At 36.0% G+C, this 16,630-nt stretch overlaps 1 long non-coding RNA gene across 1 annotated transcript; it reads right to left on the reverse strand.

Annotated features, from left to right (window-relative positions):
• Positions 1 to 13,519: 13,519 nt before the first annotated feature.
• LOC148270420 (uncharacterized) lies at positions 13,520 to 15,482 on the reverse strand. The gene is made up of 2 exons (XR_015821355.1): positions 15,202 to 15,482; positions 13,520 to 13,674 (listed from the first exon to the last, which is right to left on the reverse strand). It is a non-coding gene; the product is annotated as an uncharacterized LOC148270420 (long non-coding RNA).
• Between the last annotated feature and the right edge of the window lie 1,148 nt (positions 15,483 to 16,630).

Raw genomic sequence — 16,630 nt, forward strand, 5'->3', positions numbered from 1 at the left:
TATTATTTTTCTATTACATTTATTCTAATTTAATTATATATGTATTATTTGTCTTTTGTTATTATTATTATTTTTTCTACTTACCTATTTTTTTCTTTCAATTTTCCCAAAATTTTACCTCATTTATTCTAATTTTCCGTCTCTCCCTTTTTAAATTTCTTAATTTTAATAACTCATTTTTCGTATTTTTCCAAACTTCTTCAAGGTAATTTATACATATATACACCATATGAGCGTTACACATGCATTCAAATAATCTAATCAAGCAAATGAGGTTTAAAAACATGAAGAACAACATTAAAATGTCTAAACAGATTGTTTGGGACCCTTTCTCGGTGGGTTGAGCCACCTACATAAGTTCTTATATGAATTTTAAACCCAGCTCACCAACCCCTTTTTGTAAACTTCAATAAAAATTGATGCTATGGAAGCTTCAGGTTACCTATTAATTATATTTACTATTTTGAAGTGTCTAGGAAATGAATCAAGCTGCAAAAATGTCCCCAAATTTGAGGAAAAAAAACCTGTAGGGAAAAATTCTTTCTTGGGTCAACGATAAACACATAACATGCATGCGATTTTTCATGGATGCATGGCTTGATTTTGGTTTAATTTGAACTTCAAACATGTTCAATTACATGCAAGCTATGTTTAAAGCATTTTATTTAATTAAAATGATAAACAAAGCTCTAAAAAATCACCCACAAAAATGTTGGTTTGATCACGCGTCGGGGTCGTGGGTCACTGAAAAACCTAACGGGTTTTCACGATTTCTAACACCAGTTGGCCACAAATCGCCTCCCTTTCATAGTAGGCATCCCCTCCAGCATGTTCTGACTCTCTTTCTCTCATTTTTCTGTTGCAAAATGCATTCCTACCGCATTCTCTCTCTCCATTCTTTTCTTCCTCTTTTTTTCTTTCTTCTTCTTTTTCTTTCTTTCTTTTCTTCTTTTTTTTTCTTTCTTCTTCCTTCTTATTTCTTCTCTTTTTTTTTCTTTTTTTCTTCTTCTTCTTTTCTTTTTTTTTTCTTTTCCTTCCCCAACGAGCCCTGGGTCGAGTGGCTTGGTTGGGCTACTAAACCTAGCCCTGGATGCACGTGGGTCGCATGATGGTAGGTACATGGCCACATGAGAGGCGTGGGATCTAGCCTCATTAATGGCAATTTCATAATTTTTTCATTGCACAATTTCAACCATTAGGTCGCAATCTGTAGCAGCCTCGGAAATTTAAAATGGAATTTATATTATAAATATCAAATGTGGAAGCGAAGTCAAAATTTGAATAACATCCCTTGCACTAAAACCAAAAACGTGCTCACAAAATATAAAAGATTAAACTACCTAAAGGAGAAACTTGAAAGTAAAAACTACGAATGTGACTATGGAGTCTTTAGGCGTCCCCTTCGTCGTCCTCCTGCAGAACCGGCTCGGGAACGATGTCCTCTTGATCTGAAATGATTAAATAAGGAATGAGCTACACTAGCCCAGTAAAGACATCACGATTTCTCACCGTCACGGAGGTAAAGGTGGGTAGAAAACACAAAAAGACCAATGGAGCATAATTTACAACAAATCCTTTTATTAATAATAAAACCTTTACCATTCACTTACCTCGATGAAATTCATAAAACAATATACGAAAGCAATAACATCATCATCATCATGAAAACATATATATGAACTGTATAACATGATACCTGTCAAACTTTTCGTAATTCAATCATTACACAATATATTTTCCTAATTCACCAGCCCACTAGTATCCATGGGGATCCATAGGGGTCCCGCTACCCGTTAATCCTTAACACTTGAAATCCATTCCAGGGCCGTCCCCATACCCCGTCCGGTATGGGCGCCAAACCATAGACCTCATTACCCCGTCCGGTATGAGGGTGAAACGGGCCGTCCCCATACCCCGTCCGGTATGGGCGCCAAAACACATAAGATCTCCATACCCCGTCCGGTATGGGAGACCACAATTCCGGTAGGGTTCCTTACAGACCCGGTCCGTCCACCATCTCCAGGATATCTAGTCAGGCTTACCACAGTATACAATTTCCATTTACATAATCTTTCATTCTCCTTTTCCCTCAGTCAGCATTATCAATCACATACAAACAAGCAAAACGATAATTTATGCCAAACAGACAACATACAGCATCAATATCCCGATCATTCAATCCATAATCAATAAAACAGTAGAATATGCACACGAAACTATAAAATGAAAACATCAAATCTCATACTGCATTTAAAACTGTAAACAGGCCAAATAACAGTTAACCGACAAACACATTAGACTCGGGCTCCATTAGCGACCTTAAGCAATTTCACACATTCGTTGATTCATGAAATACCGTTTTATCATTTATTGAACTTTAAAACCGTGATAGGAAATAGGGTGAGGGGTCCTTACATGTTTCGGGGTCCGAACACGGCTTCACAGTGCGCCTACAGGCTGTCCCTAATTTTTTTCTGAATTTTTCTCGGGGAACTGAAACGCACTACTGGTATCTGCACGTATTCCAAAAAATCCCAAATTAGGCCCAGGGCCCCTTTCGGCCAATATCGCAACTCCGGCACGGCGGCTCTGCCGTGCTCCGGCGACGGCGCCGCCACTTGCGGCGGCGGTTTGCCTCGCACTCGCATTGGTTCCTGCGATAAAACAACCCTACGGCCCTCGGGGGGCCGAAAATTTACGAAAAAACCGAAGCTTACCGGCGGCGGTGCTCTCGGGTGCGGCGGCTCTCCGGTGAAGTTCGTGTTTTGGTGATTCGGCTCTGATCAACCTGTAGAGAAAAGAATGGTGATCACGGTGATATAAAAATTGCATTAAACGGAGGCTGGGAAGGGCCTCATCGGAGGCAAAAACCGAGAAGGGGCGCGGCGGCGCCGCTGGCTTTCGGCCGGGATTTTGGCTCCGATTTGGCCACTGGGGAAATCAGCATGGAAAAACGAGTTGGGGGTATGAAATTTACCTCGATCAGCGGTCGGAAATCCCTCCGGTGCGACGGCGGGTGGCGGCGGCCGGCTTCTGGTTCGTCTTCTCCGGCGATGGCAGGCGGCTAGGGTTTGGGGTCTGGTGTGGGGGTCTTATTTATACCCTTTTGCCTTTTGATCTCAGTTGTCCATTTTGATTTAATCTGGGCCGTCCGTTTTTTATTAAATCTGGGCCGTCCGTGCGATTAAATCTGGGCCGTCCGTGCGCACGATTGATCTGGGCAGTCCGATCGCGCGCACGCGGATCGCCAACGTGGCTCGTCCCCGGTTGACGTGGTTTTGCCACGTGGCAGGTCCTGGTTGGCCAGGCCTGCTGACTGGGTCTGCTGACGTGGCTGCTGATGTGGCACGCGCATTTTTTTTTCCCTTCAATTTCTTTAATTTCCCCGGGCGCTACACAATCCTTTTTAGATTTGGGTCATTCATTTACATGATAGTTGGATCACCGTAGAACGAATGTAAGCCATTTGATCGATATCTCGCATGTGGACCATTATATTGTAATTGTTTCCTCTACATGTCTACATACCGTTGGATCTAATTACCACGATTTTCACTGTTGGATTTGCCTAAAATACAAAGAGCCATTTAATCATTTGACCTTGGATTACTCGCCTAGCTAACCACGTGTGTGGGTCAAATGCCACGAGGTCTTATCTGATTGGGTACCTGGCGTCACCAATCCAGATGGCCCATTTTCAGAAATTACGTAATGGCCCAAATTTTTTATTTTATTTATAATTTGGCCCTCACATTAATTTTGTTCAATCTAAGTCCCTAATTTTATTTTTTGTATATTTATGAGTAAATTTTAATTTTATTTATTTTTAATTTATATATAATTTAAATAATTGAATTTAAATCTATAAATTAACACTTAAAATTCACATTCAGTGTTATAAATTTTAAGGGATAAAATATGAACTAAAGGGATTATGAGTGATAAAATGGACCTAAGGGGATTTTTGAGAGCTAAAATGACATTTAAGAGTATTTTGAGGGATAATATATGACCCAGATGAATTTTCAGGGAGAAAAAAAAAATGAGGGGGGGGGGGGAATTTTGAGGGATAGGTGGAAGTTAGGGGGATAATGAGGGATGAATTAGGAAATTGACTATCTTTGCATTTTATAGTTTTCAAAACAAAAAGAAAAGAAAAGATTTGCATCTCTGATTGACTAATTACACGTATATCGCATGCCTAGGGCGTAACCTATTTATTATACTTATTGAGCGCATGAAAAGCTCATTCCATTAAATTTTATCAATTTTAAGATCAAGATGATCCAGCTTTGGATCAGGAGGATCCAACGCCTGAACTGAATCAGGAAGAAATCGTGTAACCACCCGTGATAGAAATTGATATTTTTGTAACTGAACGGGTATTTTTTTTTGTCTTTGACTCTATCTTACGAAACCTTATATATTGCAAATAGTGGTAAAATGTGGTCAAGAGATAATAATGTATGTTTTGAATTTATAAATGTTTTGTTTATCGTTTTTCACTATGTAGTTAGTTATTGACGAGTATAGTCCCTGCAAGGGAGAGAGGGGCGTAATAAAAAGTCAATAATTTACACTTTATGTAAGGACTAGAAAAAAAAAAGAAAAAAAAATATAATAATAAAAAATAAAAATATAAATATAATAATTAAATAAATTTCTATCAGGTAGGAAACGACGTCGTTTTAGAGAGGGAAAAAACGACGTCGTTTTGAAAGAAAAGAAAACGACGTCGTTTTGGGGTAGGCTGGCAGAGTATAAAGGGAGGTCGGGAAAGGGAGAAGAGGAAAAAAAAAGAAAAGGAAAAGAAAAGGAAAAAAAAAAGAGAAAAAGAGAAAAGGAGGGAAGGAGGGTAGCGGAGACGAAGAAGAAGAGGAAAGTTCCAGAAGGAGAGAGAAGAGAGTCGGGGCGGAGGGGAGCGAGAAGGGAGAGGGAAGGAGGCCGTGGACGGACGACGCGATCGGCAGGAAGAAGGAAGATGGAAACGGGAGGTACGGTAAAAATTGAGCTGTTTGGTGTGGTGTGTGTGTGTAGTGAGTTTTTGTTGCAGGTTGCGGCGTCGGCAATGGCGCGACGGAGTGGAGCGGTGAAGGTAGGCCGTAAGCGTGGGGTTATCCCGCGCGCTCACGGAGGTGACCGGGGGAGGAATTGAAGGTGTTGCGGTGTTGGAGTGGGGAGCCGTGGGGAAGGATGGGGGTGGTACGGGTAGAACAGAGTGAGGAGGATGTGAGAGGACAATCTAAGGGGCGCGGGTGGGATAAAAACTCGAGAGGACAGAAGAGGTGTGTGCGTGGTGTGTGCGTGGGTGGGGATGTGGAGGGAGCCGCTAATAGGCGGCGACGTGTTTCCCCGAAATGTACGGTGGTGAGGACGTGTGTGTGGCGTGAGAGGGTGCAAGCTGAGAGGTTAATCGCCCTAGGTAGGCAACAGTGTATAGGAAACGGGAGGTGGCGGGTAAGGGGCGGTAGGAGAGGGAAGGGGGCTGGAAGGTGCGGTAGAGGGGACTAAGAAACAGGATTTGAGGGGGATTGGATGGGAGAAGAGGAGTAATGTGGTCAGTAGGATTTAGTAAGTTAGAGCGCTTGGGATTAGCATGGTATAAGGGGAGATGGGAGCGTGCGGTTTGGGATGAGAGATTTGGAGGCCGTTGGTGGGGGCGGTTTGAGCTGCCGATGTTGGTGGCGCGGGGAGGGGATAGGTGTGTGGGTGTGGCCTAGCAAGGTCGAGAGGGGTAGGAGGGTGTATGAGTCACGGGTGGTGGTGACGGGAGGTGGAAATGGTTGTGTGTGTGCGTGGCCCAACGAGGTCGAGAGTTGGAGGAGTGAGTATGAGTCGCCGACGTTGGTGACGTGAGATGATGGTATTCGTGTGTGTGTGTGTGTGTGGCCTCTTTAGGTCGAGAGGTGGAGGAGTGAGTATGAGTCGCCGATGTTGGTGACGCGGAATAATGGTGTTTGTGTGTGTGCGTGGCCTATTAGGTCGAGAGGTGGAGATATGGATATGAGTCGCCGATATTGGTGACGTGGAATGAAGGTGGTTGTGTGTGTGTGTGTGTGGCCTCATGAGGTCGGGAGATGGGGGAAGAGCGTATGAGTCGCCGATGTTGGTGACGGGAGTTAATGGATGATTGTTGGGTGGGTGTGGTTGCTTGGCCGTGCTATTTCCTTGGAATAGGACCTTGATGATTGGTGTAGGGAGGGGGTTATGAGTTGTGTTGGGTCGGGTAGGATAAATGCATATAGACATTTCTGGAAATTCTTGTCACTGCATATTGCACTTACAACTTGATTTTTATCGTATTGAGTTATGTGATCTCACTTCTCATCATTCACAGGTGGAGTAAGAACGGAATTGGGATCTGAGCGGCTGGTAACGGAGCCCCGTCGGTAGTGCCATAGGGCACAAGTTTTGTTTGTGATTTAAAGTAGTTTGAAAGGATGGTTTAGTCTGGATATTGAACATCTAGGAATGTTTGATATTGTGTTACTATGTGTTGTAGAGGTAGAGATGTATGTACAATTGATTTGGAATAATGAAGGCGGACAAGTTTCTCTTGTGCATGGTTGGAATAATATGGGATTTCGGTATTGTGTTGTATGAGTGCTTTATCGTATACCGTTAGAAAAAAAAACGGGGTGTTACACTTTAAGACTTAACATCCATCAATCTCCTCTCTTTTTGAACACATTTCTTTTCCCCAACACATGAAAAAACATTTTATTTTAATAAACAAAGTTGCATGGTACTATTACATAAAATTAATTAGTTAATAATCAATAGTACTTTGCTCTTATTTAATAATAAATTATCAAAAATTATATTAATTTTTGTCTAATTATATATATTTAACCTAATATTTATTTTACAATTCTGTCATTTAAATAAAATTTTAAAGATATTATTATAAATTAATATTATGGAAGAGTCTAGAACCGTAAAGAAAATGAATTTATATTTTAAATGCGGAAGCGAATAATAATGTTAAGGTTTACATTCCTTACACAATAAATTGAATTTCTCAATAGGATTACGGGAATGTCCCTTTTACGTAGTTCATAAAAATACAAACTACGTAGTTCATAAAAATACAAACGATAATTGAGAAAAAAACGAATAAATATGTATCCTAGAGGTAACTTTCACTAGCATTTGAAGGGAGTTTGGGAGGTAAACTATTCACAACTTTCTTATTGATCGGGATCTAGATCTTGGTTTTTTTTATCTGAAATGATTAATAAAATGGTGAACTACACTAACCCAATAAAAATATCACACTAATTATTGATATGAAAAATCGAAAGTTGGTAAAAATCAGAAAACAACTAATGGAGCTCTTGCTTTAAGTAAATACATTTAACTTTAAAACATTTTATTTAATACTTATCGTTACAGTTTTTTTTCAAAATCAACATATGAAGACAATTAACCAAATAACATTTTAACTTCATGCATAGGATCAACAATCATTCCTTTTTACCCTACTTATTGGGACTTTCAGGGGTCTATAGAAGTATCTCTCTACTCATGAATCCAATATCATGATTGGACAATTAACTCGGTCGTCCCCATACCTCGTCCAGTGATGAGCGTCAAAAACACCATCGCTTCAATACCCCGTCCGGTATGAGGATGAACTATATCTCCCAAAATCCATCTGGTATGGGACTTCTCAGCCCCGTTCTACTGAGGTAACATCCACGATAGGGTTCCCTATGCACCGAGTCCGTCCACCCTTTCCCAGGATGCCCATTAAGCTTTCATTTATTTAGATTCTCATAATCCAAACAATCATTAAGGCATATCAACATCTCATTTTATATTCACATATTAATTCAAATGGCACTTAAACAAGCGATACAGTTTAGCATAGCCAAATAATCAAATAATCAGAATACCGAATAAATAATGCAAGAGGAACTAAATAGCTAAATAATCGAGAAGATCATAAAACTATCAATTCAACTATGCACATTATAATATTAAACAAATATAGGCAGTACAGGAAAATAAATAGGAAATTAAGACAAATATGTACTAACTGGTTCCGACTCCACTAATGACCTGTAATATTTTTAGAATTTTTTTAATTTTTCACAAACCACATAATTATCGATTATTGATCATCAATTTACCGTAACTAAGAATAGGGTGAGGGATTCTTACCCAGATCAGTATTTTAAAATGTCGTACTATCTATTACGCCCCCTAACGGGCTTAAATTTCCTGAATTTTTCTTGTGGGAATCCAAAATACTCGTTACGTACTTAAAAATACTCCAAAAATCCAAAATAGGTGTTGAAAACTCTTTCTGATCCATTTTAGGGTTCTAGCACGGTGCTGCCGCTGTGCTCTGGCATCGGCTCCGCCGCCCATGGCGGCAGTTTGCCTTGGCATGACCGATCTTGACCGATTTTACACGTATCTCTACGAAAAAATATGTTTGGAGGCCTCGGTTGGCAAAAAATTTATAAAAAAATCAAACTTACCGGCGGAGGGATCTCCGAGTGCTGCGGTTCCGTCGGTTCTCCTTCCCGGCTGGTGTTTCTTCTTCGACTAACCTGCACAGAAAAGAACGGTGAACACAATGGTAAAAAAATTGCATGAAACAACAAATGAGAAGGAGGTCATCGGAGGGGTTTTAGGGTTTTAGCTGCGACGGCTCTGCCGGGCTTTGCCCGCAGTTTTCAGCTCACCCGCCGTCCCTTTTCCTTCGATATGATCACGGGGAGACTCAGAATCAAATTTCGAACGGGTTGGGGAGAATTTTACCTTTTTTGGCTGTCGACAGTGGCTCCGGTGCAGCGATGAATGAGGGTCGGTCTCCTTCTCTGGCGGCTGATCCTTTTTCTCCGGCGATGGCAGGTGCGATTAGGGTTAGGGTTCCCCTACAATGCGATATTTTTATACTTATTCTGCATCGATTTGGGTTGTCCATTCGCATCGACATGGGGTGAGGAGAGTCGTCCGATCATTACCTGTTTAAGTCGATTCCGTGGTCGAATCTGGACCATTCATCACAATTGATCTCATCTATTCGATCGCGTCTAAGAAGGGAATGTATATGAACCGTTCACGCACGCGAGATTGAATATGGGCCATCGGATTGCTGGGCACGCGGATCGCCTGCGTGGCCTCCCACGTAGCGCCGATGTCAGCTTGTTTTGCCACGCGACGTGCTTTGGTTCGTTGTGGATGCTGAATGGGCCGTCCTACGTAACCAAATTTTTTCTTTTTATATTTTGAACCCTCTGTTTTTAATTTGTCTTTTAAAAATACCACCGAACTCAAATTTTCATATTTATTTCCTAAAATTGCTTTCAATTATATTCATAACTTATTTTTCTCAAATAATTTAATAAAATAAAATTAAAATAATATTTTTAATTATTTATATAAACACAAAAATTGATCTCAGATCAAATTTAGACCCGAATATTACTTATTAACCATAAAATATATAAAATTAACATAAAGAAACCAAAGAACAAAAAGGAAAAAGAGAAATTATTTGCCTTTTGTACTCTACTCTTCATTACTAATAATAATAATAACAGTAAAATCCCAGTTTGGATGAACTCAATTAATAGTTGAAATCGTCGGGGCCACCACATGAACTAATTACAAATCAAGTTCTTCTTTGTTAGAGATAAGACTAATTATTGAATCTGATTGAATTACTGTGATGTGGGTTTTCATTTAATTGTGTCTCTTAATTACATTAAAATAATATATATGTATATGTATATTAGAAGCTATAGGCTTATAAATAATTGATGGAGATGAAGGTCAGGAAATTGTACAGTGGTCAAAAGTTTCTTTACGTGAAATGGGTCAGAAGTGGAGAATTTGTTTAAACCAAGACAAAACAAGAGATGGGCTGCTGTGACGCAACACGCACCGCAAATGGTTTTTAAAAAAGGCCAATTCATTCGTTTAATAATTCAATACCAATTTTATTGTGGACCCAATTCATAATTATAGCTTCCACTCGGTCAATGGCCATGGATGGCACTCCTTTCTAATTTATGTGCAACAAATATTATTATTATTATTATTTTTATAAAAAATTATAAATTTAAAATCAAATTATGCATTTTTTTTTTCGTATATTTTTATTATAAGATTATATTATAATTTATGTAATTAATAAAATTCATAAATTTTCATTCTATATTTTCTTAACATGCATAATTAATATATAATTATTTATTTATGTTGTTGGAGTAGTTAAAGTAAGTTAGCTTGTTAACAAAAGGAATTTGGATTTATTATTTTCTTTTGTCCTGAAAACTCCATTCATTAACTTGTGACATGAATATAGGTGGAATGGTCAAAAGTCACTAAACAAACAGGAAAATAATGATTAAAGAAGAGATAAGTAAAGTTTAAGGCTTCCTAGAAAAATTAATGTTGGAGATTGTAAAAGTAATTAGTTTTTCATTACTGAGAACGACTCTTTGTAAGATATTTAATGAATTAAAACAATTATTACGATGCTTATGTTTAAGGAAATACTAAACTGATATAATTTTCAAATCAATTAAATATTATGTCTGCTAGGTAGTATAAATTATCAACCTATTTGCTATCAATTTTTTTTAATGGTAAGATTAATGAAGTCTTTAAAACTAATAAAATTTCTGAGCTATGAAATTATGACATATTTTGGACTTAATTACATATATTTTATCACTAAAGATTATTTTAGAAAAATCCAAATATATCATTATACAAAATAACTTACTACAAAATGTGCATGAAAATGAGCTTACTGCTATCTGAATAGATCGGAAGCCTTGTTGTTTCTCTTTGAAACGACACAAAGTTTGATTCACGTAAGCTCAACGAGCTTTATTCCAATTAATGCATCTTTGCGGTGGGGTTATGTACCCACGTCACACACACACACACACACACACATGCATATATATATATATATATATGTATATGTGTATCTGATATAGTGCGCCAATATTAGAGCTTTACGAATGCATGATTAATGGGGAGTCATGTGCGGAAGTGACAAGCTGATCTAAGGATTATGGACTCAACTTCACTTTATGGATTTCATGAAATGAAATTTATAGTTTTCTGGACATCTAAATAAATAATGTTCAAGCCATTAAAGTTTTCTTGAGAAATTATTATTATTATTATTATTATTATTTGCAAATTACTAAAAAGAACTCAATGATAACAATTTGCCACTCAAAATAATTTTTTTACTTCAAAAGCACTTTTTCTGAGTGGAAGTTTAAAAGTACTTATTGGATCTATTAGATGATTAAACTACGTAAAAAACAAAAAAAAAAAAACTCAATTATAAATCAATTAAATTTAAAAAAAAAAATCCCAAATTTGGAAATGGGTTAAATTTCAAGAAATAAACAATTTGATATTTTTATAAAAAAAAAAATTAACATGAGGGTATATTAAATTATGATTTAGTTGATAATCTAAGTTAAATTAACACAAATATGAAATTAATTTACTAAAAGCATTCTCCACCAGGAAAAGTAAAAAGCTTTGAAGCATGATTACTTACAATTTGATGCATACCATACACACACACTAACCAAGCAGCCACGAGTTTGATTTTGATTATTCACTTAATAATGATTTTAATATATATATATATATATATTTCGTTATTTATAAGCAATGCAAAAAGATTTAGGATGGGAATTATAAGTATGTTTCGAATATAACCAGAAAATGTGGCTAAAAAGTAATATAATCTTTAGAAAAGTAAACCTTTTTGCCACTATAAAAGAGAAAATAATATTAAAATTTGATGCTTTAAATTTTCATGGTTTCATAGTCTGGCAATTTGTCTGTCATGGAGCAAAAATTACTTAAAAGGGTCTTCTAATTTAATTTATATCAATAAATTGAACACTAATATTTTATTTATTTAAATTTTTTTTAAAAAAAAATAAATAAATAAATATAGAAAGAGCACATGAAATTTGTCTCTACTAATAATTGGATTATGAATATTCCTCTCTCTCTCTCTTTTTGAAAAAAGAAAAAAAAAAAAAAAATCATTTTTCTTTTGTCTCTAAAATAGGTGGTTTGGTGGAAATTTACTTTTAAGATAATTAAATATTTTCATAAAATATGGCCACCCATTAATGCGGTCCATACCGAGAAAACTCTACTTCACAGTCTTAAAAAAGTAAAAAGACAAACCCATCACAGGAGAAGTGGGGTTTGCAAATCCTTTTACAAGATACTAAAAGTATTGCAAATAATTTTCATATTGTTTTTATGTATAAATAAAAAATATAGTACCAATTTTGTTCAAATTTGTTTTTCAAATCATTTCTTTAGATTTTAATTATTAGATAGCTAATAAATTTTTTATTGTTAAATGTAGTTGTAGTTAACTATACATCACATATACATATATATATATATATATTTATTTATTTTTCATGAATGATCCATTAATTAAAAGTGAAATTATAGATGAGCAGATCCCCAAAAAAAATCAGGAGCTTCCTTCTTTATCACATGAACAAACAATGGGAAAAGAACAAGTTAATTTGTGTGGTGAGTATGACTCTAATAGAATGCAACAAGAGATAGCTTGTATTAGCACGTGTGTGTGTGTGTGTGTGTGTGTATATATATATGTATGGTACTCGATTAACCCTTTTTCTAGGACTCTTTAGGCCACACACACATACAGATATATATATATATATATATATATATATTGTGGATTAATCGAATTCGATTTTGATAACCATATTCAGTTCTTACTTTGGAAACTTTCTGTTATCACATTCGCAATGCTCCATTAATTTTGGAAGAATATATGTAGTTAGAGTTTATTTCTAAGATTATATTATTTTTTATTATTTAATTAAACAACTGGTTCTCGTCGATTAATTAAATGATAATTTTAATATATCTTAACATAATCTTTATAATTAAAATTTTCCAACAAGGAATATTACTGTTGGACACACGTGAAATTTATAATTTTAATTATTACAACCATAGTTGTAATTGATTTAGCAAAACAGAAAGAGAACAAGCTGTCATTATAAAAAAGTGTAAATTTTTATTTTAAAAAATTAAATATAAAAATATAATTTATCATATTGTTACTAATTATTGATTAATTAAATGATTAATACGTTTTATATAAACAAATTATAAATTTAAGTTGAATTATATTTTTATATATATTATTTTTATTATATTATTAATAAATATATATTTATTAAAAAATTTATAATATCTAAATTTCGGCATTTGAAAACCATCAAATGAATGTCGTCATTAGGGATAAAAGGTTTCTCACCGTGTTAACGTTTAGTAATATTATTATTATAATAAGTGAAATTATAACGCTTCGTTTTTTTTTCTTTAGCGGTGTTGTCTTAAATAGATTAGTATACAAAATACTCATATCTTATTTTAAATCAATCACACACATAAAGGAAAATACCGCAACCAATTGCTCAATTTTTAATAAAAATTCTCAACCGTAAGCTCATCAATATAGTAGATTACGAATTTCATAAATCATTATTTTACATGCGATTTACATTGCTACCAACTACGTAATTATCCCAATCTGCCAGTAATAAACCCTGCTCTGTTTCCTCTATATGCTAAGTTCGGAAACTGCCAACTCCGATTCTGACTCCAGTCCTACTTCATTTGTAAATAATAGATAATTAATACATATAACTCAGTACAGTAAATTTAAATCACAAGTATAGCATGAAAACCCAATTAAAAGCCTATTCTTATATGTTTTCCCTTCTTGTTACCTCGGTCATGCTTTCTTCCTACCCACCACCCCCACTACTACTTCTCCAACTCTATGGTATTACAACATCTCCTTAGTAATTAATTGTCAATAATACTATGTGTGGTCACCCCCTGATGTCATCCCCCTCGGCCCTGACTCGGCCACTCACCCACATTGTTACCCCCATTCGTCACCAGTATCGGCGACCATTCTTTACTTTTCCATCACTCGACCCCTAGCTGGCCACCCACACACACTATTGCTGTTTTCTTCCGTCACCAACGTCGGCGACTCAACCCGTTGCCAATTTGGAAACCCCCAAGCATCACCACTATCGACAATCGACTTAACATTTCTAGGTGACGACAACCAATATCGGCGTCCCTAACTCAACCACCTCTAAGGCAACCTCACCCCGTCCCTACTTAATATGCCCCGCATACATGCATACCTAACCCCACACGCCAGGTATTCCAACATTAGTTATTACCCAACCATCAACATTGTCATGCAATTTTCAAATTTACAAACATATTTACAGAGTATACACCAATACACATCCACACAACACACATTCACACACAGCACATTTACACAAATACACATATGCACCAAATACTCATACACATAACCCTTACATGCCTACACTCACTGTTCCTTAACCTTCATAATACTCACACATGCAATTCTCAAATTTACAAACATATTTATAGAATATACACCAATGCACACCAACACAACACACATCCACACACAGCATATTTACACAAATACACATCTACACCAAATACTCACATACATAACCCCTACATGGCTTCGCTCACTATTCCCTAATCTTCATAATACTCACACACAACCCCTACATGCCTACACTCACTGTTTCTAACCGTTCCACTCTCAGCCCCTCTCTTCCCTCTCTTTGTTTTTCTCAGCTTTCAGCACTCTTCTCCCTATCATTATCAATCTCTCATAGCCCTTCGCCTCTCACACTCTCTCTCTCTTTTAGCATTTTGCCTCTCATTCTCCTGTACTCGTTCTATTTCTCCAGACTCACACCAATTCACCTCGCCTCCCACGGACTCTCTTACACCTATTCACTCACCGTCCTTCTTCCTCTAACCGTTACCGCAACTTACCTTCACTCTCCTATTCCTCACTTCCTCTACTTCCTTTCTTAATTCCTCACACTGTCTAGACGACACCTCACCGTACCTATTGATCTCTCCTCCCCCGGCTTCCTCCATTTCTCTTCACTCACAACTCCAATCGAACTATTCTGCCACTCACGATCTCTTTCCGCTCTCCTATTCCATCAATCACTATTTCTTTATTCCATTTCCTTAGCTGTTTAGATATTCCTTCAACATTTGCAGTCACAATTCCACATTTCATCATCATCCTATACTCGGTATTTAAATTTACCATACCTCCGGTCTCCATCGTTTTTCGCACCTCCGTAGTTCACACCGTTGCTTTCCTCCTTCTCCCGCCTCTCTCTTCTCATTCCTTCCCTTTCTGACTCCTCTCTCTCTCGAATCTTCTATCACTGGCCTCCTCATTCTCTTTCCCGTTCTCCCCTTTTCTTTCCTTCTCTATTTTTTTTTCTCCCTTTTTTTTTTCTTTTTCTTCCTCTTATTTATACTCCGCCTACTACTCATCCTGGTCGTCCATCCCATCTCACCATCTACACTCATCCTAGCCGTCCATTCCCTCCCACAAACCCCACCTACCCTAGCCGTCCATCTCCTCCTCCAAACGACACCTTTTGCTCCTTTCCCTCTCCCAAGTGTACACGTATATATATTTATATATTATTATTATTACCATATATATATATATATATATTTTTCCATCCAAATCTCAGTTACTATAGTTAAAAGATTAATTCAATTGTAATCGAATAATTATGTATGAAGTTTAGGTAACGTAATAGTTAAGGGTGTATTTTTTTTTTCCCCTATAAGCATTAAAAGTATGGTTTAATACAATGCTTGCAATTTGAATGTACTATCATGCAATAATTATGTGCATTGTTTTACCGCATTTTAATATTAGTAAAAAAGTTCGAGTACGAGTATTAAACTAGATGTATATTCATTTTTAAGATTCTTTAGTTTATATTATATAAAATAGTTTGAATTACATATATTTCGACTTTCGTATTAAACATCTAAAAATCAAAGCTCGAAATTGTAACTTATGTGCATTGTTTTACCAGGTTTTAATATTAATAAAAAAAGTTCGATTATTAAACTAGATGTATATTCAATTTTAAGATTCTTTAGTTTATATTATATGAGATAGTTTGAATTACATATATTTCGATTTTCGTATTGAACATCTAAAAATCAAAGCTCGAAATTACAACTTATATGATGTTGAAAATGATTTTATAAATTTATACAATATTTTTTTAAAATATGCATCGTTTAAATTATCAATATTAAAATTTTTAGAGATTATTTTGAATTTAATTTTTATGATTGACAATTTGTGGCCTATTAAAACTGATTGGATGAGTTCATATTAGTTTTAAGTTACAACTAAAACAGAACTATTATAAATTTGGGTTGCTTACAATAATAATTAGTCGTCATATGTATTTGAAGTTATTTGAAAATGTAAAATTTTGGAAAATACGATTAAAATTATATTTTTTCTAATGCAAAATATTATCATTTATATGCTATTTTTATATATTTACTGGGATAATTCACCAGTCGTAATGGGTCCACAGCTGCACACGTGTATTAAAAGCAAATAATAATTATTTACGAGTGAGTGAAGATTCCTTGAATGTAAATAATAATTAATTATTTCTCTCGGGAATTAACCAAAATGATTAGGCTCAGGCCC

This window comes from Carica papaya, chromosome 1 (genome assembly GCF_054855325.1).
Source record: "Carica papaya isolate Zhongbai chromosome 1, ASM5485532v1, whole genome shotgun sequence".
Lineage (NCBI taxonomy): Eukaryota > Viridiplantae > Streptophyta > Magnoliopsida > Brassicales > Caricaceae > Carica > Carica papaya.